At 37.9% G+C, this 24293-nt stretch overlaps 1 protein-coding gene across 8 annotated transcripts in view; it reads right to left on the bottom strand.

Moving 5' to 3' along the window:
- The window catches only part of EPB41L1 (erythrocyte membrane protein band 4.1 like 1), a 193665-nt gene that overhangs the window by 124516 nt on the left and 44856 nt on the right, over positions 1-24293 (bottom strand). The window contains exon 1 of one of the 8 annotated variants that reach the window (XM_083358645.1): positions 12667-12739. The exons of the other annotated variants lie outside the window; for them this stretch is intronic. The gene's annotated coding sequence lies outside the window, so the exon portion shown is untranslated. Of the gene's footprint in view, positions 1-12666; positions 12740-24293 lie in introns of those variants that run through there. 8 annotated transcript variants of the gene reach the window in all.

Genomic DNA, 24293 nt, shown 5'->3' with positions numbered 1-24293 from the left:
AGAAACAAGCAAAGCCCCATCTGTGGGATGCAGGCAGCACACAAAACCACGCACCCTCCAGTCCGTGGAAAAACCTCTCTCCACAGAACCGGTCCCTGGTTCTCAAAAGTTGGGGACCTCTGCTCCAGCACTTCTTTCTTCATAATAAATAAAAATCTACAAGTCCAATCAACTATTTGAGGCAACAGAGCTGTTTTTGAGATGGAAAATTCTAGCACATGCATGGTCAGACTGCGCAGTCCTTTGCAATGTTTGTATTTCCTTGTTTAGCAGCAATGTGCTATTGAAGAGGGAATCAATCCCCATGTAAGGTCTCTTCAGACCAACAAAACAATATAATATATACATAATCCAATACAATGGCTTGATTTTTCAAGCTCTACTTCAGTTGTCTTGTGCCACATTACTATCTCCTGCCTTTCTGATAACCTTTTAAATTGGGTAGTTCTATAATTCCCTTGGTGTGTATGTTGAAAGAGCAGCACTGCTGATTTCATTCCCAATACTGCATGATCTTCTTGATTCTATTCTCAAAAGAGAAGCTTCTGTACGCTGACATCTATACTTTGCAGATCTCTAAAGTTCTGGCTCACATTGAAATCTGTGTACATAAGTTTCCACATGCAATTCATGTATATTGAGGGCAGATGTGGGAAAGCTGTGAAATGCAGAATTAGCATTTCCGTCTCATGCACCTTCAGTAGAGAAGTAATAGCACACAAGGGAGCGAATACAGCTCCTTGTTAGCATTGTTGTTCAATTCTTTTACTTGTTCATGCCAGGCAAAACCACATAATTTGTGGCCAAGCCAGTCAAAAGCAGCCAACTATGTTTGATGGTGTACAATGGAATGGATAAATTTTATTTATGCTGCCCTTCTAGATCTGTTAAAATGTGGTTGTCAAAGTCCCTAACAATTCATAGGAGGTGGCTAGGATGGTATCTGTAGTATGGCAAGAGAAACACTTCATACTGTATATTCATTGTGGAAAAACTACCTCTGACTTTTCTTCAATAGGATGCATTACTTGAGGTTCTAAAATAGTGGTTACAATGTCTTTGGGTGATTTTAAATTAAACAGATTTTAATTTTTTTTAAAGTAATTAAATAGTAAAAAGTTTAATGTTAATTAGGACACTACAGGTAGTCCTCCACTTATGAGCACAATTGGGACCAGAATTTCCACTGTCAAGCAAGGTGTTGTTAAGTGAGTTGCATCCAATTTTATGATTTTTGCCATGGTTGATAAGCAAATCACTGCAATTGTTAAGTCATTCACAGACTTAGCAAATCCAACTCCCCTCGTTGGTTTTGCTTCTCAGACGCCAGTTAGAAAGGTCACAAATGGTGATCATATGACCCCAGGATGCTGCAACTATTGCAAGTACATTCCAGTTGTCAAGTACCCAAATTTTGACATTTGACTATGGGGTTGCTGCAAAGGTTATGAGGATGGGTTCTAAGTCCCTTTTTTCAATGTCATTATAACTTCAAAAGATCACTAAATGAATGGTTGTTAAGTTCAGGACTCCTATATCCTATATCTTCATGAATGGAACTGTGAATAGAACTACATAACTGAAGAATTCTGCCTGAGTCATTATATTATTGTTGTTGCTATTATTATCTCCACCACTGATATTTCATAGGTACCATTCTTTAAAATTCAAAACCCTATGTAGTTTATCTAGGCTGCCTGAAGCAAAAAGTTCTCCCTCTAGTTCAGTCCCCAACCTTTTGGGCACCAGGGACTGGTTACATAGAGAGAGGTTTTTCCAAGGACTGGAGAAGGTATGGTTTTGTGTGCTGTCTGCATCCCGCACATGGGGCTTCACTTGTTTGCGTGGACTGATTTTTGGCATGCCAAGGACTGGTGCCAGTCTATGCACCAGGGGTTGAGAGTTGGGAAACCCTGCCCTAGTTCAAGGCAACATCTGAATCAAAATGACTGAAAATGCTTGAGCAAACATGCTGCACTATGCAAACCTGGAAACAAACAAATCTGTGCACGTGGACCTATGCTGACAGCAAACATTGAAAAAATATGACCCAGTAGTGTGTGTCTATGTGAGTGTGTACACACCCACATATGCAACTCCATTACTCACTAAAAATTGATATCTAGAGGAGTGAAGAAAGGAGTCTGGCAATTGTTCCAGATATGGGAGCCTTACAACTGTCTCTTCCTCCCTTCTCCCTTTGACCTTTTCCGAGCCACACAGGTGGCTCAGAAAATTTCCCAGGTGGGCAACAGGTTTGGCAGACAGCCCAATTCTCCTAATCAAGCCAATGATATACCTGCTCTTGATCCTTCTTTCTGCTACTACATCAATATATACTGATATACAAAAAGGTAGATGGAGTGTCATAAAACCCAATAGAAGTCAAAGTTCTCACAGTTATGATAGCCCATTACAGAGGACATTAAGTCTGAGGGGGCTGGCTTAATCTTGGGTAAATTTATTTCTCTCTCTCCCTTTCATCTAGTTTCTACTTCCCCTTGTCCCTTTTTTTTTAAACTGACCAGAACATGAAATAGGAAGAAAAATTAATTATTGTAGCCGGCGGTAAATCTGGACCATACATATCTCTGCTCCAACAATTGTTATCTGATCTATGTCCCTACCCTATAGGCACAGAATACTGTAGGATCCTATAAGATCTACAAGAGATTTTACACAAAGACGAAGGTAGATATAAATTCCACATTGATACTAATGTAACAATCAACAATTATATGTAATCAAGGTCTGCTCTCATGCTTCCAGATCCCTGTTAACTGAGGAAATACAAGAGCAGACATGTCAAACTCGCGACGTCATGTGACATTGCACGACGTATCGCAGCTTTTTCCCCATTGCCGGCAATGGGGTGGGCGTGGTTTCTTCATAATGCATCCAGTCCATGGGCAGGCAGTTTGACACCCCTGCAATAGAGGATGGAACTACCAGATTATTATTTTTTTTAAAAAAAGAGCAAAATCATCCTAAAAAGGATAGAGATTTATGCCTTGGATTACTAATATGCTATGTTCATGAAATATTGAAGAGAAGAAACTCAGCAACACTAAAGGAAAGCAATATAGTATATTTGAAAGAACACTAATCAGAGGCTAAAATGAGCCATACAGAGAGGTACACAAAGCTCACTTCATTTGGATAGCTTATTTTTGAAAGCCTCTATCATCCAATGTGCCTGTGTCTGTCTGTCTGTGTGTAAACACTCATACCAGTTTAGCCTTACAAATCATATTAAATTTCTTCAAACTAATCAACCTAGTAATAATTCCTCACTATTAGTCTTTCTCAATCTATAATTGTTGTAAGCCATTTTGAATGTTCATGGAAACAGAAAAGTGGATGCAAATCTAATAATATAAATAAATGTTGGACTTTAATTCGCCTAATCTCTAAATATTTGGTGGGATAAGTTTAGATAACACTGCTTCAAGCTTTTTCTTGCTTACCAAAACAGCTATAATGATAGATAAAATACTAAAATGTAACATTCATTGAACTGGGACAGAATTGGATTTGACTTAGTAATGGCTTCAGGGCTTGTTCCTGAGTTTCAAACAATAAAGTAAGCTAAGATTTTATATCCATGATTTACTGAATAAGCTACATTTGGCTGAATTCACACATTTGAAATTCAAGCCATTCCAACTCTCAAAGAAGCAAACCACATGGCTTAGCTCATTTTCTGAATGTAGTGTCTGAAATGCCTGGGATCAGCATATTCATATGAACACTTCACACATAGTTTGTTCTCATTTTATTTTGTGTTAATGTAATCTATATTTCCATTGTTTACTGTCCACTGATGTTAGTGGTGTAGTAGTTGGGAATGGGATTTAATTTAATTTCACTGGAATTTATTGGTTTATTGTCTAGAAGTAAATTTATTGTGCAATCTAATAATTTCTGACAGTAAGTAATATTTTGATGAGGCCTAATGAAATTGTCCCTATTGAGGCTGCTCTTTAAAAAAAAGTAGGGTGCCTATTACATTTGTAGAGAAAAACTAAGGTGCTCTTTTACTCTTAAGAATAAAGCCTAAAATCTATTTTGCATTTAGATCAGGAACAAAGGAATGCATAATGCATTTTTTTTCAAATGTAGGGATAGCTACAGGAAGAGGAATTATAATTATTTAGGATTACAAGAGATGGGGATACTGTATAGTAATTGCTATCTCAGCAAAAAAAAAAACCTTTCTCTGAATCAGCTTTTTGGCAGCCTCTCATGCTCCAATGCAAGAGCAGCTTCAGAGAGTTAATCTTCATTAAGGAGAAAAGAATTCAACACATGCACTATCTATGCTATTTCATTTTTTCAATGTGCATATTAAATACATCCACAGATTTGAAGTCATATCTAGTTCAGCATTTGCAAAATTGCATTCCTTTTTAAAGAAATAACATCTATGCTGATCCATTAAATCCAAAATCCACTGCTGGGAAATACCTTTATAAAGATCTACTATTTGTCATTTTCAGAGTTGTAATAGATTGAGACGACCTATAAATCTCATAAAAACCCAAACTAACTGAACTGGTACAAAAATCATACAAGATTTTGCGTTTACCATCAAAGCAGGTAATTTAAAAAATATAGCAAATGTGAGGAAGAGTGTTCAGAATTCAAATGTTCAGAGTTAGGACATGCAGTATAGACCTTGAGGTTCATAATTTAATCTTGATCTGAATATGAAGATTTCTATGAGGGTGGATTAGATGTTTCTTTCAAATTGCACTTAGCATAGTAAAACCAAATTGCATTAGCTAACCTCTACATTTCAAACAATGTAACTTTGGATGTAATTATCTCTTGCCTTGGATGAAATATGCATATTCCTGGCTAAGCAAACTACAGAAGTAAAGAGCAATGTGACAGGCTTTTAGTTTGTATCTGTTCTGTTCAATCCCATTTATAAAATACGGTACAGTTTTATTGATCTCTATCCTTTAGTTGACTCTTAGGAAAATGTCCCCTCTTGTCTGCTTTCTTCCTTTAAATTACTCTATGATTGATTGATGTGAGGAACAGACATAGGTATTTTGCAAGAATATTCAAATACAAATAAGCTCCAAAAAAAGTTCAAAACTCATTACTACACCTCTTCTCCTCCTCCTCTACATTGCAGTGCTTTGAATTGGTATAGAGAATATTAAAATGAGGCTGTATGGCTGAATTATATTTGCTGTGGGAAACACTACAATTCAGAAATGCCTATGTTGCAATTATTGCAATGGTTTGGGATCCTGTACATTCTCAGCTGGCTACAGTAAAACAGCACTCCCACAGGAACAAGTTAGAGAGCAATCCCCAAAGTGGTGATTCAGAATCAATTTAATAGCATATTGAGGTCTTGCAGGTGGTTTGCCAGATGCCATTCCTATAGTGGGAAGAGACCAAATGGCCATCATATCCAATACTATGAACACGGTATTCAATTTGATGGCTGTTGAATTTATTGGAAATGTAATACCTGCAAAAATAAAGAGGTTAAAATTCCAGAAAGGCAAGATATAGCTGCATAAGAAAGATCTAAATTAGGATCCTACCTCATTCCTGTTTATTTAGGAATCACACTGAATGGAAAACAAGTATTGAAAGGCTGTTTTTGTGTAAAATGCTTATCCATGCCAGCTTAGTTATGTTTTAACCTATTAACCCACTTTTCTGAATTTCCATGACATACTGATTGAGCAATAATCTGACCACACAGGCTGGATTCAGACATTAAACTAAAATATGATTGGCTGTTCTGTGGTTCAGAGTGTTGTGTGAACAAAGACAACAAGATGTCTGTCTTTGTTGCCCTATGCTGCCTTAATTGCAGAGTAAAAAGGTAGAATGGGCAGTAAATTATGGTCTACCAAAGACAAGCACCTGTCACATTTTAGGCTTCAAGCTTAGTATCCCTGAATTCATCTAATGCAGGGGTAGGCAACCGTGGCTCTTTTATGACTTGTGGACTTCAACTCCCAGAATTCCTGAGCCAGACATGCTGAGGGGAAGGGAGAGGTTTCCAAGCTGAGCCATGCTGGCTCAGGAATTCTGGGAGTTGAAGTCCACGAGTCATAAAAGAGCCAAGGTTGCCTACCCCTGGACTAAGTCAATAAATAACAAAGAGCAGACAAAACAGCACATGCACGTGCTTATCTATGTACTTCGGCTTAGACCATATATAGAACAAAGTAAAGTTTCAGTAATGATAATAAGTGGAAGATCTGGAATCTGGAAAGAGACATAGCAGTATGGTTTGGATGCATGTCAAAAACCATTAAGATTCACTTAGACAAATGGGAGGGTTGCATGGCTGAGCTAATTACACTAACTCTTAAGATTTCAGTAGACTGTTGGACATTAACAATGTCCATTACATCTTACAAAATAATGAAAAAAACAGAAATAGACAGGCTCCTTGCATGAACATTTTATAATTTAAAAAGGTATACAACAGAAAGAGAGAAAAAACATAAGAATATCACAAAGACAGTAGCTAAATTTACAAAGACTTCAGCTTTGAGTTCTGTACATTTCCACTGACATTCTTTGGGAATCTCATGTCTTTCTCACAAAATGACAATTCCCAGAATGCTTTACAAAGAATATCCAAATGGTCACTATATAAGTCTAAACTGTAGCCTAACTGCAGTGTTAATACTGACACATACCTAAGCATCTGATAGATCAGTTCTGCAGCGAGAATGCTTCCAGCAACCTTACTTACCAGGAGCTCACTGGGGGGGAAAAACTTGCTCTATTTTTTTGTAAGACTTCAGGTATTTAAAGCATTTTATGTACTGTTTCAATAAAGTATCTCCCCACTCCCTGTCTATTTTAATTCAAATATTGTATCCATCTTTTATTGGACTGAAACTTTTAACAAAGCAGAATTAGAAGCAGAATTATGTAAAACTATAGTTTACGTTAGAAGTATTCAACATCTCTCCAAAGTTAAGATTAACATATATGTATCCAAGCTAAATATGCAAATAAATGAGCCAGTTGTCTCCCCACTGAGCCACACCCAAAAACTGAAGCAAATATTTTCAAGATTATAAATAGAATTTGCTGACAATGCTTAACAGACACATCTACATACAGATCCAGCAATGCATAATAGTAATTTTTAGAACGTGTTTATGGATCTGTTGCATTTGGAAATATCGCCTGCAGGAAGACATCTCTGGAATCACTCTGCATTAACAATTAAGTCAAATGCCAGAGTTCACTGATTTTACCACCTTATTCCATTATTTTTAAGGAAGTTTTCCTCCTTTTCTCTTTTGATTTAGCACTTAGAAGGCAAGCAAGAGGAGCAAGTAGCAGCTTTACGTTCAAAAGAACACTTTTAGATTCCAGTGTATATTACTTTTTATATGCGTATTCTGTGATATTAAAGATAATGATGACTGCAGCTATTTCATTATTTACTTGTCAACTGAACACTCCCTCCCCCCCCACATTCAGGTGATGGAACTATATGACAGCTTTCAACAAACAAGTGTCACCGGGAGCTGCAATCAGCATCTTTGTTTCTCTGGAAAGGGATCATTTACTATCCTCCAATTTGAGTCAGTTCTCTATACAATTTTGTATGCCCCATGGAAAGCAAAATATATATGAAAACAGCATCTTAACAAAGCTGGAGATGTATTTGGTGGAGCAGTGGGCTAATGCCTCCTTAAGTAACACCAGCTGCCTGCAATTAGTGCAGGTTTGCATCCCACCAGGCTCAAGGTTGACTCAGCCTTCCATCCTTCCGAGGTAGGTAAAATGAGGACCCAGATTGTTGGGGGAAATTAAGCTGACTTTGTAATAATGCCGCTTGGGGGGGTGTATGAAAGCCCTAATAAGCAGGCATATACATAGAATGAAGGCTACTGCTAAGCTTGTAAAGCCGCCCTGGGTCTTTGGAGAAGGGCGGGATATAAATGGAATTAAAATTTAAAAAAAATTAGGATATCTGAAATCAAATATATGGACTACTCTCTCTTTCACAGATTTATAGTATGCATTATGACAGACTATGTAGACCTAGAGCAGGCACGTCAAACTGCTGGCCCGCGGGTCAGATGCATCATGCCGAAACCGCACCCACCCCATTGTTGGCAATGGGGAAAAAGTCACAATACATCATGTGACATCACATGATTGCGAGTTTGACATGCCTGACCTAGAGCCTGGGATTATTCATTACTGAATTTGCATTTATATTTCATATTTCTTTTTATTTGTTAGCAAATTTATAAGGTTGCTCATCTCACTAAACGTACATCTAACAACTAAAACAATGTAATATAAATAAAAATAAATAAAATGCAACTTGTGGGAGAATAACAAGCATCTAGGCACAATACAAACACTTCACACAGGAGCTCAAGTAGGCATATGTGGGATTCCACATTTTATCCCAATAACAACCACATTGTAAATTGGACTGAGAGAAAGTCATCTTCTTAACACTATCATTAAGACCTGAACCTGAATCTTTGCAAAGACATGCAAAGACCACAAGCTTCTTCTCTTGCATAAATGCACTTAGTGTAGCTGTTGGTCTAATGGTCTAATAGTGAAGCTAATTGTCTAACAATTAACTGACATGTGTTACATGTGTTTTTAGGTAATTATTTGTAGCATGTCAGCAGCCCCTGGCGCCTGACATCTGCTACCCATCATGTGAGAACAAAGCAGTTAGCAGACATGCAATCGTACAGTCTGAAACCATTCATCTACAGTACTACAGGCTGACAAAGAACTTCCTTTATTTAATTTGTCAGGCACTGCATTGGAATACTATATTGTAGCTGGATGAAAAAGTCTTTCCAAATTCTCCATCAAAGTTGTGGGCACAGAAACGTAGTGGATGATATTTCAGAGTTTCCCTTGCAGAAGGAAAAGACTGCCACCAGTGTTATCAGAAGAGGACTTTCCCTTTAGTTTTGACCAAGTCCTGTTACTGAAAAACATCAATGGAAGTAATTTCCTCATGTTTCCTGGGAATAGCTGAGATATTATGCCAGGCTGGGAAATTATCAAGGACCCCTTGGCCATCAATAATAATAATAATAATAATAATAATAATAATAATAATAATAATAATAATAATAATAATAATAATAATAATAATAATGATGTTGGAAGGAACCTTAGAGGTCATCTAGTCCACCCCCCTGCTCAGGCAGGAAACCCTATCCTATTTCAGACAAATGGCTGTCCAGTCTCTTCTGAAAAACTCCCAGTGTTGGAGAATTCACCACTTCTGGAGGCAGGTTGTTCCACTAGTTAATTGTTCTAACAGTCAGGAAGTTTCTCCTTAGTTCTAGGTTGCTTCTCTCCTTGATTAGTTTCCATCCGTTGCTTCTTGTCCTGCCTTTAGGCACTTTGGAGAATAGCTTGACTCCCTCTTCTTTGTGGCAGCCCCTAAGATATTGAACACTGCTATCATGTTACCCCTTGCCCTTCTCTTCATTAAATTAGACATACCCAATTCCAGCAACCGTTCCTTATATGTTTTAGCCTCTAGTCCCCTGATCATCTTTGTTGCTCTTCTCTGTACTCTTTCTAGAGTCTCAACATCTTTTTTACATCGTGGTGACCAAAACTGGATGCAGTATTACAAGTGTGGCCTTACCAAGGCATTGTAAAGTGGTATTAATACTTCATGTGAACTTGATTCTATCTTTCTGTTAATGCAGCCTAGCACTGTGTTGGCTTTTTTGGCAGCTACAGCACACTGCTGTCTCATATTTACGGGTAAGTGATTGTCCAGTAGGACTCCGAGATACCCTCTCACAGTTACTACTATTGAGCAAGGTACCACCTATACTATACCTGTGCATTTGGTTTTTCTTGCCTAAGTATAGAACCTTACTTTTTTCACCACTGAATTTCATTTTGTTAGATAGCACCCAGTGTTCAAGTCTGTCCAGATCCTCCTGTATCTTAAGCCTGTCTTCTGGAGTGTTGGCTATTCCTGACAGCTTGGTGATGTCTGCAAATTTGATGAGTTTCCCATCTATCCCCTCATCCAAATCATTGACGAAGATGTTGAAGAGCACTGGGCCTAGAACTAGAGCCCTCAGGCACCCCACTAAACACTTCCCTCCATGTAGATGCAGTTCCACTGAGGACCACACGCTGCATACGGCCAGTCAGCCAGCTACAAATCCATCTGGTGGTGATGCTGTCTAACCCACATTTTTCTACCTCATATATAAGTGCAAAAATTCCACCTTGTTCATAAGAATTTCTTCTTTAAAGTGTTTCTAAAGCAGATTATATTCATGAATGGTGAGAACAGGTAGGAAAACTGGTAGGAAAAACACATAACCTATCTGGTACAGAAAAATGTTCAGACAACCATATCTATATAAAACACCTGCTGTCATTTCCATTACCATTAATTGGGTGAAACAGTGCATCATAAGGCAATAATTTTTGAACCAAGGTACCTCAAATGGGCTAATGTAAACAATGTGACCAAAAGCTGGGACTTCTGAAGGAATGAAATTTAGGAAAGTTGTGGCTGCTTCAGGTTGCTGCTGTGATTGGGCTGCTACTGAGGTCATTTTGAACATCTCATGACAGTTTCCCACAATTCCCAGTCTCAATTCCTCCCTCCTTCCCTCATCCAGCAGCAAGGAATTGACTCATCAAGTGGTTCTTTAAAAAGCGACAATTTGAAGATCCATGAAGAAAACCCTGGATTTATTTTTTTATTGCTTTATGTGCCCCTTCTCTGGAACATAAACATGCACATGTAGCTATATCCCATCTTTGCTCAAAAACTCAAGGCACATATATAGTGATCTATCCTCCTATATTTCTTCATAACAACTCTGTGAAGTAGGTTGGGCTGAAAGTCACCAAGTAAGTTGCTGTGGCTGCAAATAGAGTAGAAACCAAATCTCTCTGGTGTTAGTCAAATACATTAGTCACTATGCCTTAGTCTTTGCCCATCCTGTTTCATTTTTCAACTAAGTCCTGTTCTGACACTAAGTGTAAACCAGCCTTTCTTCGGCCTCTAGAGCAGGGCTTTTCAACCGGTGGTACACGTACCACTAGTGGTATGCAAGCACCTGGCTGGTGGTACACGTAGGATGGGTTGAACAGCACTGTAAAAAAAAATGTAAAAAAAAAGTTTAAAAAATTGTTTTTTACTAACCTGCTTTCAGCTGCATTCCGTTTCTCTGTTTCCTTCTCAGCCTTCGCCAAGTGTTCATGGCGAGAAGTTAGAAAGTCTCATGGAACTTTTTTTTCTTTTTTACCGATAGTCCCACAAACACGTGGTGAAGGCTGAGAAGGGAATGGAGAAACAGAATGCAGCTGAAAGCAGGTTAGTTAAAAAAACGCTTGGGGGAGGTGAGGGCATCTGGGTGGGGGCGGGGGCGACCACCTTACCCTGCATGGTGGCAGGAGGGTTAACGGCGGGTGCAGGGGGCCCTAGAGGAGCTGCATAAAGCAGACAGAGGGGAGGCCAGGTAGATTATGGGTGCTGCTTGGGGCCGGAGGGCAATCGCACAGTAGAGGCGCTGCTCAGGGCTGGAGGGCGATCGTATGCGCGAACAGGACAGCCACACATAGCAGAAGCACTGCTCAAGGCCGGAGGGGAGTCCAGGCAGATTGCGGGCACTGGTAGCGGCACCGGCGTAGAGGGAGAACGCACACGTGAAAGGGACAGATGTGCATGGCAGAGGTGGTGCTCAGGGCCGGAGGGTGATCACACGCACGAGCACCCTCCATGCCGGCACCAACGCCAGTGCCTGCAATCTGCCCGGCTTCCCCTCTGGCCCCGAGCATGTGTGGCTGTCCTGTTTGCAAGACATTCTCTTGCCTACTGGGTATCAGCAGCCCAGATTTGGTAGCTCCACTTAAGACCTGCTGAGGTGATTTCCCTTGAAAGCGGCTGGATGGAACGGGCGATTTAAAAGCCTGAATAAAACAAGTTAAATTACATTGAATGTATGGTTATGCTACATGGAAAAAGGGGAGAGAAGTTATAGTCAAGAGATGACACCATGTTTTTGGGATCTGGCAAGGAGGAGGAGAAATGAAGAAATGGAAAATAAAGGACTACACCTCTTTAGAATCACAAGGAAAGGAATGAGGAGACAAGAAAAGGTGGAACAGGAAATGGAAGATCACCTGGCGAATATGTGGCAAATAAAAATAAATAAATTTATTTTATTTAATTACTGTGAGGGTTCATCAACACAACAATATTTGCCTTTCACAATAAGACATCAAAAGAGAAAGAGTGAGACAAAATAAATAATTATTTTTGCTACTGTTGGTATCATAGCCAAAGAAAAGTAGAAAAGATGAGAATGTCCATGCAGTATGAAGGCAACTCTAAGCAATCTAGAGAGAAAATTTTACTGTATCAGACAATCTAGAATTTGGGCAAAGAGGATTTTTTTTAATTTGTATGTGAGAATTCACATCAACCTTCCATATAGTAAGCCGTACCAATCATTCTATGAATGAACTTGGCTTCCACTGTAAAAAAAAACAAGACTCCACTTTCTCCAGGGTGATTTATACATTTACAGGCATTCTAATACTATATGTATCATTTAAAGAATTTTGAAAAATACATTTAAAATTCCAATCAAACAACATATGCCCACCTAGAATATTTCTGTAGCCTACCTGCGGTATGTAAACCAGCAGCTGAAAACCATGTTTCTGTTTTTCTTTCCAGCAGAGTTTTTCTCAGGACCAGATGAAGGAGAAAGAGGAGGGGTTGGAATTAACCAAAGTGTGGAAACAGTAGAGCTGGTCTAACAACAGTTGTAGCCCATTAACTAAAAAAATCTAAAAATACTGCATTCTGCAAAATTTACTGTTGTCTTTATAATCTGTCAGCGCAAATTCATAGTTTTACTGTAATATAATAACAGCTATTAACCTTCACAAAAAAAACAAGATGAAGTTGCCATTCATTCATCATCATTATTTTAGCCATTGTCTATCTACTGCAGGATGAAGGCCTCTTCCACATCTTTCCAACCAATACAGTCCTGAGCTTTCTTTTGCCAATTGGGTCTGAAATACTTGTTATTGTATCAAGTGGAACCCATTCTATGATTGCCTTGGTCTGCCTGCGATCATTTCTTTTTTCTATGTAACCAGCCCATTTCCATTTCAATTCTTTTACTCTCTTGATGATATCATATACTTTTCCCTGCCAGAAAGCTGATCTGTGAAAATAGGCCAACAGCGGAAAACTATCTCAATGAAGTGGGCAAATAATAATATCAAAAGCAATTAAAATTCAGAAAACTGACAATACTGCTGGTGGTCCTCAATTTCTGTGTAGTTTGTGCTATTAAGAGGCTAGAAGTGCTTTTTGTTAGCAATGTTTATTCTATGGAGTAACTTGAGGTCATAGTGATCCTCATTTGTTTTAGCCTGCCTGAAATTTTTGGAGACTAAGTAATTCTGAAGAGCTTACTGACAATGATAGGATACAAGTAATGCCTGATTTATTTCTGTTTTAGGGTTCATAGCTTAAATTTAAAATTTACCACAAACCTTTGGTGTTTTTTTTCTTAATTATTATATCCACTAAATATATCTTGTCATTTTAGGTGGGTCTAAATATAACAAATACTGAACAATGTATAATAATTAGGGGGAAAAACTTTCACACTTGAATTATGGTTTTATTTACATTTTTTAAAAAATTATGTATACTTTTGTTGGGCTCTACTCAACTCTTGGCTACTTAGCTTACATAAAATGATTAAAATGGTAAATCAATACAATTTTGGGTTAAATTATGCATCAAAATTTAGTTTAATAAAGGCTTTAAAACGGAGAGACTGGAAAGGTGTATACAACAATGCAATTATTAACAATATTTTATTTATCCAAACTGTGAATTTCCAAGATAAAATATAGGAGCATTTAATTGGATACTCCATATATTTTATAGTTCTTGTAAATGTCTGAGGAACATTGCCTTAAATGTTAATAACAGAGTTAAGTAGTACAAGGTGAAGTTGTACTTCATAGTTGTGCTCTTCTAGTCTCTCTGGGCTTGTGATAAAGACAGCCCTAAAATTCTCAATCATTCCCTTTTGAACAGTCTCTATATGTATGTTTAGGTTTCTCCAGGACAATGTTTAGGGCAGTAATTAAAATATTGGATAAAACTGGAGAGAGCCACATTCAAGTCCTCTGTTAGAACATAAGTTACTGGGAGACAGTGACCAACATTTACTATCTTTCAGACCAAGAGGATTTAGGTTGTGTGGATAAATCAGACAGCTGCTAGGTATGCATCCTTAAATTCAGAAAGAAAAGAGGAGGTATCATACTAAAAAAATGTCAACGTGGGAAGCTGCTGGTAGAAGAAACAGTAAATAAGAAGAATTCATAATGTGTTCTGAACATCGAAAGTGAGCTGCTAATCCTCAAAACACAAAGCCAAAGAAGATGATACAATTTCCACAGACTGTAATGATACACATATAACCCTCAGATTTATGCTGACCTTGTAGTAAATACTCAGGAACCATATATGGGAATCAACTTCTAATTATTCCTTACTGGGTGTTGGTTCTGAAACTAAGTTATTTTCCTCATTCAGTGACTGGGTTCAAACATATAGCTTGCAAACTTTAGTCTGATGAATAAACTTCAATTGGATGAATCTCGCAGCACACTGAACCAAAACCAATGTTTTAGAAACAATTATGGCTGGGTTCATGACTATAAACCCAAAGCAAATAAACTTCATTCTGATTCAATATGATGTTTGAACCATCAATCAAAATGAGTTTTTGTTATTGCTCTTGTTTTAAATTTTGGACTGGCTTGGCTTTAGAATTGAGTCCCCAACATATCAGAGAGCAAATTGGTTAAGACAATCATAAAAAGGAATCTGAAAGGGAATGAACATGAAATATGGATTGTGTTCATATAGAATATATTACCATTTAATCATGATGAACTGAACTCACTTGATTGCTTCTATGTAAGTTTAAACTCTTGGTTGAATATGATGGTTTACAGGGCACACTAAGACATGTGTTGTTTTGCTTTGGTTTGGCCATTATGGTTTGTAAGCCATGCTTTATAGCAGGGGTCCCCAACCCCCGGTCCATGGACTGGTACCATGCTGTGGCATACCAGCAACCAGGCCACCCAAACAAGTGAAGCCCCATCCACTGGATGCAGACAGCCCCCTCTGGTCCACAGAAAAATTTTTCTCCACAGAACTGGTCCCTGGTACCCAAAAGGTTGGGAGCCTCTGCTTTATAGGTTAAATGTATTGTGCGAGTCCAACCAGAGACATGTTGTTTCCTAAGTGCTCAGCTCATGAACTGAGTTAAATTGAGACACACTGAGTCAAAAATTAATGAACTTCATTTTAGACTGAGTTATTCTGCCACCTTAGTTCTCAGCTGATTTTTTAATCTTCCCCATGCAACTCCTCTCCCTTCCATTACTGACCGTAGTAGTAATAAGACTATCTACGATGTTTCCTGTATCAACTAAAAAGACTCCAGGTAGATAATAAAATCTGCATTAAATTCATTAAATTCTAAAGGCTTTCCCACTCAGCAGTCAACATATCACCACAAAGCTCAAATAGTATAGTATAGTATAGTATAATATAGTATAGTCAGATTCCATCTTCAGTCTTTCTATTGCTGAAAAGGCACAGTACTGTCTCCAAAAGGTAGCCTATCTCAATCTGTGTGGTGTGTACAGGTGCATTTTTATTTATTAAATTTATTAAATCAAGTCAAGCTTTAGTTTTAAGTGCTGAATTTTTAAAATTATTTTCAATAAAACAGTCCTCAATTAAGCAAATATGTATTTAAACTCCAAATCCTCTTAACTCCTATGATGCTCAGCTTTGGAATAATTTAATGTTTATCATTTTTTTTAAAAAAAAAATATATCTCTTAGTATAAGGATTGTCTTTCTACATTCAGGACCATGGTAAAATATTTCTCAAGTCTCTTCAACAGGTCCTGCCAGCTATACTTGGGAACACCGAAGTTTCCTTAACATTTGGTGCGTAGCTTTCTTAAGAGCATCATAACCCAACTTTGAAAGTACCTTTGCTGAGATCTTTCATAACAAGTGTTCCAGGGCCAGTGCTGGCAGTACTGTAAACATTTTAGTATGACACTACTTCTGCAATTTTCTGAGGGCAACTCTGAGTTTTAATTTCAAGAGAAAGTTAAGTTTTTATAATAGTTCAGAGTTCTCAGTAAGTAATGATCATACCATTGGTGTAAACACATCTGATTTTCTATATTATATGCTCTCTTTAAAGATACCTTAGCATTTTTAAAACATAAACCATTTAGGACAGGCATGTCAAACTGCTGGCCCATGGGCCGGATGCATCACGCTGAAACCATACCCACCCCATTGCCGGCAATGGGGAAAAAGTCACAATACGTCACGTGATTTCATGTAATGTCATGAGTTTGACATGCCTGATTTAGAAGTAGGAAGACAAACTGGGTTCACATTCCATTAAATCTTTGGTTTATTAACCATTCTTATATGAGAAAGTAATAGTGACCTAATCCACTGTTATAACATGGTCTGAAAATTGCTATGGTTGAGTTCATATATAAATCGAAATAAATAAATAAATAAATATATCACATTAAGTCAAGTAGTCATGCTATACAAATTCAGCAATAGGGAAAGACCTCTACGATGCATGTTTGAGAAGGACTCCATATTTATGCCACACACCTCCAACCTGCTGAGGTCAGGTGATCAAAATTTCACACCTTAAATCTTTAAAAAATCCTCTCCTCTTGCATATATCCACTGAATAAAGGTCATTTATTAATCAGGAAGACACAATGCCCTGGTATGCAAATAGCAGTAGAGGTTCCTGCCTCAACAACAAGCAGTCTCTACCTTTCCCAGTTGCTTAGCAACCATGCTTTCCCTAGATATTTACCTCATCTTTTGTATACTCACCAGCTTTCATTCCCCTGATGTGAACAGACTTCGTTTACTAGAATACTACCAGTCCTCTGCTTGATGCCTTACCAGGAGATCTAGTCAGTTTCTAGTTTCACCCATTTCATATGAGAAGAGCATGTCTATGGCTCTACTCACACAATACATTTAAACCATAAACCATGTTTACAAACCATAATGACCAAGCTAAAGCCAAACAATGCATGGGTCTTAAATGTGTCCTATGACCATCATATTAAATCAGGAACATGTTATTTATGTTTCTGTGGGAACTATGGAAAACTAAAGGTAGCCCCTAGGATGCAATTTGTGTCAAAATACTTAGACTTGGGCAGTGATATGATAATAGACATTTTATTTTGTTAACTATGGTTGGTGGGTTAGCATGTTGTGAGAATGCAGCCAAAGTCTATGTCAATACTATCAGCTCAGGCTTTCTCTAAAACAGATGGCATAAGCATACCTGGCTACTTTTCTTAGAATGATGAATATTATTTTAATCCAAAGATCCAAACACCCAAACATTAAATGCATTTGTTTTGTGAAGTTGGCTTTGAGAAATAACTCAATTTTAGCTACCATCCATAATGAGATATAATAATACTGAACTCTCTTAACAGTATTCTGCCTGAGATAATATGCACTCACAAAACAAATTATCACAGCTACATTAAAAGGAATTTCAAAGAAGTGTATATACCACTCATGAGACTCATTGCATTGGATGCAATTTACTCCCAGGTAAGAATGTGTAGGTAATGGCTTCCCCAAGAGACACAAAAGACTGCATTTTTATGGAGTTTTCAATAGATTTCTTTCCACTACAATTTTCAAACTCTCCTAGGTGAGATGGTTGAACCTATCATTCATTACCTATTACCATGAGCACTCCTATCTCTTGCCTCTAATAAGAATTTCCAAAATATATATATACATTTACTTATTAAAGCAAAACCCAAAAAAGAGTTCTTGAATCTTAAATTCTATAAAATTACTGCATGAGCTCAGGTAAAATACATGAAGTATTATCCTGAGAAAAAAGTACCCATATATTATAGATAGAAGTGAGGGATGGAATAATGAAATGAGAGATAAAATAAATTTATAAATGTAGACATTGCATTAGTTACAAATCAGCTGCTGGGTGTGACATAAGATCACAATTGGGATCAAAATTTCCATTGCTAAGCAATGTGGTTGTTAAATGAGGCATTGCTACTTTTGCCACGGTTAAGGAATCATTGTGGTCATTAAGCAAATCACTGAAGCTGTTAAGTGAATCCAGCATTCCCTATTGACTCTGCTTGTCAGAAGCTGGCTGGGAAGGTTGCAATGCTGATAATCTGACCCTGGGATGCTGCAACAACCATAAACACAGGCCAGTTGCCAAGCACCCAAATTTTGATCATATGACTGTGGGGATGCTGCAATGGCATAAGTGTGAGGACTGGTCTCGAGTCATTTTTTTCAGTGGCATTGTACCTTTGAATGGTTGTTAAACAAATGATTGTAACTCAATGACTACTTCTAAAAGATTTTATTAATTTATTTTATCAATTTATATAGCCACACATCTAACAACAAAGTATCATATTCTTGTTTTCAGGTAAAACTTCCCGGTTTAACAATTTTTGGGAAATGTCATGTAGTAGCCTATCCCAGTCTCTAAAAATTAAATATTTGAGGAAGATGCATGACAAGTGCATTTTAGGCATATACTTATTGAATAGGTCAATTCCCAGTCTCCCATTTCTAAGAAAGTTAACAAAATATTATGTAGAAGAACCACTTCATCTGGAAAAACCATTACTTGATCTACCTTGTATTCCGGGGTGTCAAACTCGCAACGTCACATGGCGTGTCACCACGTATCACGACTTTTTTTCATTGCCAGCAATAGGGTGGGCGTGGTTTCAGCATGACGTATCCAGCCCATGGGCCGGCAGTTTGACACCCCTGTTCTATTCTGTCTCTACTCTATAGTTCTTAGTGACCCAGAGAGCAAACTTTATCTGGAGCTCAACAAGAAAAAAACAACATTAAAAAAAACAAAACAAAATGAGACATTAAGAAGACCATAATGATTCTTTGAAAAGGATTCAAGGGTGATTAGCTCTCTTTTTCACCATTATCTTTTCATTTTATTTTGATGACCGCACAGTAGCAGCACTTAATCAAACTCGGCTGACCTTGAAAAAGCTATGTAGCTTCATATCTAGTTAATGTTTGAGCTAAAAACCACAAAAATATCTCAGGGGTGTGGACTGAACTGGAAAATCAAGACAATAAATCTTTCAGAAGAAGGCAGTGGCAAACAGTTTTCATGCCATTGCCAAAAAAGCTGCTCGGATATGTCCATATAGCCATCAAGCATGACTCAAGGGAAGTAGAATTTCATTTGCTAGGATTTCATGTAATTATCACCAATGTAATTAATAAAATATGAAGCTATTGGGAAAAACCATCTAGCCTTGGAATTAGATGTCATCAGCATGCAGCAAGTCTGTGTTCTGTTAATTAAGGAACTGGGAATAATTATCTTCATCATGTATGTCAGAAAAATAGTAACAAAGACTGGGAAGTAAGGTTAGCAGCCAGACCATAAACACTAAGATGAGATGATAAACTGTTTTGTATCACCTTACCTGAAAAAAGCATTTCAGATAATTTTATAAGATTATAAAATTGTTACCGTAGATTATTATTTGGCTGCCAATTTTAAGCAACTCTGCATGGCTCACAACAGCAGTAAAACCTATAAATAAAGCAATCCTAAAAAAAAATTAAAACAGTAAAATAATAAAAGAAAACCCTAAACCTTAATCATCGCCTTGGGATGTCCCAAACAGGCTGTGACCCATTTTTCAAGCCTTCTATCCATTCAATCACAGTGCTTCAGTAAAAAGCCAGGCCTTTTACAGGTCTTCTGAAAAGCTAGAAGGGTGGCTCCTCTTGAATGGCTGGTGGTGTTCAACAAGGTAGTGACGGCCACAGAACAAACCTGGAGCATGTCCACCATATCTGATCTATTGGAACAGGCAGCTATTCTTACAGAGAGGCAAGCCTTGCAAATAATCAGTGTTGTGTAGGGCTTTAAAAGTGATAAGTAGCACCTTGAATTCAGCCTGGAGGAAAACAAGGAGCCAAATAAATCGTGTAACAGGGGGTAATATATGGGTTGAGCACAGGGGACAGAATTCAGTACCAATATTAAACACAAGTGCCATCTTCCCCAAGAGTAGATTGCTCTGTCTCCCTCCATTCCTTCCTATGTCTGTCACCAACACAATGCCCTCCTGTACCACCTCCCCCTTTTCCCTATCAGGATCCCTTCCCCACCCACGCCCACGCCCATCCTCCCATCCCATGGCCCTGAGAACTATCCGTATTCAACCTGAATAATCTAGACAAACAGGTTTTGCTTAAGTTCTGGTGCTTCTGGTATATATTCAGCACCTCCACCCTAGCAAGCCCTCCATCTAAACTTTCAAGTATATAAATGTGAAATATTATGTATTCTTTTGCCCCATTTTGGTTGATCCTAACAAGGTATTTTCCAGCTATGAATTCTGGATTTGTCTTCCTCTTACAAGGATAAATACAATAAATCAGCACACAGACACAACTATAACTGAACATCTTGCCACTTTCTAATTTAAGATATTTGTTTAAACAATTTGCCCCAATGCTATAGGAATATAACATTTGCCCCAATACTATATTCTGCAAAGCTTATAGTTAATGTCTAAATGCCACACAGTGTGAAACAATGACACAGAATGTATTGCATGGGTTTTTTTTGCATAACTCATTATTTTTGTTGCTAAAATGTTTTTTGCGGGGTGGGGGAGTTGAAAAACTACTTTTATTTGTTGTATCCTAACCTTGGCTATACAAATATAATTTAAATAATATATGCACATTAACCAGAAATACAGACTACTGTAGTTTCTTTCTTCTCTTCCTCCCTATGGTCCTAATAGCTGTTTCTCTTTCAGCTAGTTAATGTGGCTGAATGTGTTAAGAGTTACAACTATGCTCAAATACATGCAATCATCTCCACTGTAAAATTAAAACAATATTCAAATATGTATATGTTTTTGTGGCTTTTAAAAAATGAAATTGCTTGTGAGCAGCTCATTCACATATTCTGTATTAGGAACTGGTACAAGACATGTTATTGCAAATATACAGAGACAAGCTTTCTATCGTATATACAGTAACGAGAGAAATGATTTCTCAGATGAAAAAAATGTTATAAATACACATTTGTTTTTTCTTATTACCAGTAAATTGTTCTTCCTACTTTCTTGGTTTTTTTTCCAGAATCTGCTTTTCAAGCATGTTTAATCTATAGCTGATTGATCCACCCTGATGTCATCCATATGTGTTTTCTTTCAATTCCCCAGCCAGAGTTGAAGTTTGCTACACTTGGACTTTTTTTTTTCAAAAATCCCCCCCTACCCATCCCCACATAGGCCTACACTAGCAAGCAGTGGGAAGGTATATATGTAAACCACTTAAAATTGCAATGTTCTATATTTTTTTACTTTGAGTGTTGGAAACAAATGTCTCTGAACAAACACAATCTCAAACTTTAACAGTCAGTTGATCTATCAGGAAGGAAAAAGGAATCTAAGGGCCAATTCACTAAGAACTTTTATAAGCTAAACCACAGATTTTTTCACTGATTTAAAATCTACAATGTCTGCTTACTGCTGGCAACAGCATATGATAGGCACGTCAATATTTGTATCATTTCATTATATTTATGCATTTCTAGAAAGCAAAACTCTGTACAGACAGCCTTTCTCCCAGCAATCCCAAAATCTCTCCAAATCGCCTATTATTCTAAACAATGGGAATCAGTTCACATTTCAGACTTTTACAAGTAGAGAAACAAGATACACATTGCCTTCAGCCATGTCTACCACAAATGCTTCTTTTTTTCATGATCTATAGGAGTCCTAGAACAAGCCTTAAAATACCAGGTTCTTATTTTCAGGACCAGCTAAAAGATGTGTATTAACCCTGTAATAAATGTATCAAAAAATATCTTAATAGTGCAGATTTCCCAATGGTGTTTTTTTCCACAAGGCAATTGGATTATCTTGTTTGTTCTTTGAAGACGTTTCACTTCTCATCCAAGAAGCTTCTTTAGCTCTGACTGGATGGTGGGGAATGGTAGGATTTATATTCCTTGCCGACAGCTGGTCATTTGCATAAGGGGGTGAAAGGGTCCATCTATGTCAAAATTGAATAGCCCTCTCTCAACAGAGGGGAAGGGATACGATATCATCTATTTCCAGTCTACAACACCGTCCTTTCAAAGGTTCCAAGAAGGCTCCACACCCATTTGCACTACTCAGGTGACCCTGAAGATACAGATAAGCCTCCAAGGGCTTCAACAAACAATAACAACTTTATTGTCACTTTGAATGTACACCAATCGGCATACATCAAAATGAAATTTCATTGCATACAGCTCTCAAAGGGCCGCCACCTCTGATATACACTCCTCGTTCGTGGCCAGCTCAAGTTTCAGAACGTCCATTTTAGGGAGTGAACGATGGCAAACAGGACAAATGGAAATGGAGCTCCATGTGGATTAGCCCTCAAACTAGCTTGTATTCCTGCATGACAACCTTGTCTCACTAAAAGAATGCAAATGACCACCTGTCTGCAAGGAGTATAAATCCTGCCATTCCCCACCATCCAGTCAGAGCTGAAGAAGCTTCTTGCATGAGATGCAAAACATCTTCAAAGAAAAAAACAAGAAAGTCCAGTTGCCTCCTGAAAAAAGCACCTTTAGGACAACCATGACCTGGATGACTGAGAATCTCCATAGATAATTGTGCAGATGGTATTTAAAAAAAAAAGAATGAACACTGAACCTGAAGAAAATGAACAACAGTATAGGCAAATATTGCTAATAAAATATTAAACTATTAACTTTAAAGCATATGCATACCAACAATTTTAAGCTTTGTTTCTCTTTTGTTTTTAAATTCAATCTTATTTTCAGGTTTCCGGCATCCTCCCACTGTCAATAAGGTACTGATTCATTATACTCCATTCATTACTTTTGTAAAAAGTGAACCAAAGAGGGCTTTTCAAAATTGCAAACCAATGCTGCTGGATTGATTTTCCTTAACGAACAATACAACCCATACCCTTTGAGGCTGCTCGCACAAAGCTTCACTTTGTTTTATTAAATCGATTTGCAGCAAAAATCCAGAAACTGGTATATGTTCGTGCACAGCAAATCTCCTGTTCATTAACCTTTACAATAGCAGTCACTCTTATGTCAGAAGCAAAAAAAAAAAAATACAAGGCAAGGTATTTTTATTTCTTGATTAAACTTTTAAAAACCATTCAGCTGATCTTCCATATAAATACTGTCTTATGGTATGATCTATCTGAAAGAACACTGGGGAATTATACTTTAGCAACGATGGAAAATTCTTTAGCAAGATTAATAGTCCTTAGCACAGGGTTGTAACCTACAGCAGATGTCCTCATCACCTCCGCCAGTATCATTTTAGTGTTCATAGCATCCTGGATGGAATGAGGCCAATTGTTTTGGTCAGAATGAAGGAGTTGGGAGAAGAAAAGGTTTAAGAAGTGTTTTAAAAATTCAAGACCCTAAAATGGGTTGACTGGATGCCTATTTTGCCTTAACCCAACAATTTCTCCCAAAATATGACAATAATTTTAGCCACACCATTCCATTGACTCCCATCCATTCAAATTGCCAGGCTCTGCAACATATAGAATTACTGTATATTTGCTGCAATGTAGGTATATACATAACCTGAATTCATTCATTATTCTTAGACATACTTTCTCCTGACTATGTCAGGAGACAGCCGTTTTCGGGCTGCCCGCACCGCAGCTGTGTTTTTCCATCGTAAACAGCATCGATCAGCTGTTTAGATGGATTTGAAGCCCCCTCCTCGGGAGAAGAGGAGGGGGTGAGGCCCCAGGTAGGGGTTGAGCTCTCTGGGGCCGCCTGAGCTGAGAGCTTGGGCGGCTGAAGGATGAGCCCCCCCGAAGCCTGGGTTGCTCCGAGCTGCGCAGCGCCTCTGCTCTGGGATTATTGGAGCAGAGCCAGGCATTAGCAACCACCCCTGCCAAATGGAAATACTTTTGATTATCAAGAAGCAGGCAGAGCGGTACAGGAGGTCAAGGTGAAGTGGACTCTTTATTTTTCCTCTCTAGCTCAATGGATTTTATAGCTTCAAAGTGAAAGTGAGTAATAAGTGAAAGTGGGGGAAGATGGCAGCTAAAACTTCTAAAGCTCTTCGGAA

Source organism: Vipera ursinii (assembly GCF_947247035.1).
Source record: "Vipera ursinii genome assembly, chromosome: 3".
Taxonomy (NCBI): Eukaryota; Metazoa; Chordata; class Lepidosauria; order Squamata; family Viperidae; genus Vipera; species Vipera ursinii.
This window is presented reverse-complemented; position numbering and strand designations above follow the sequence as displayed.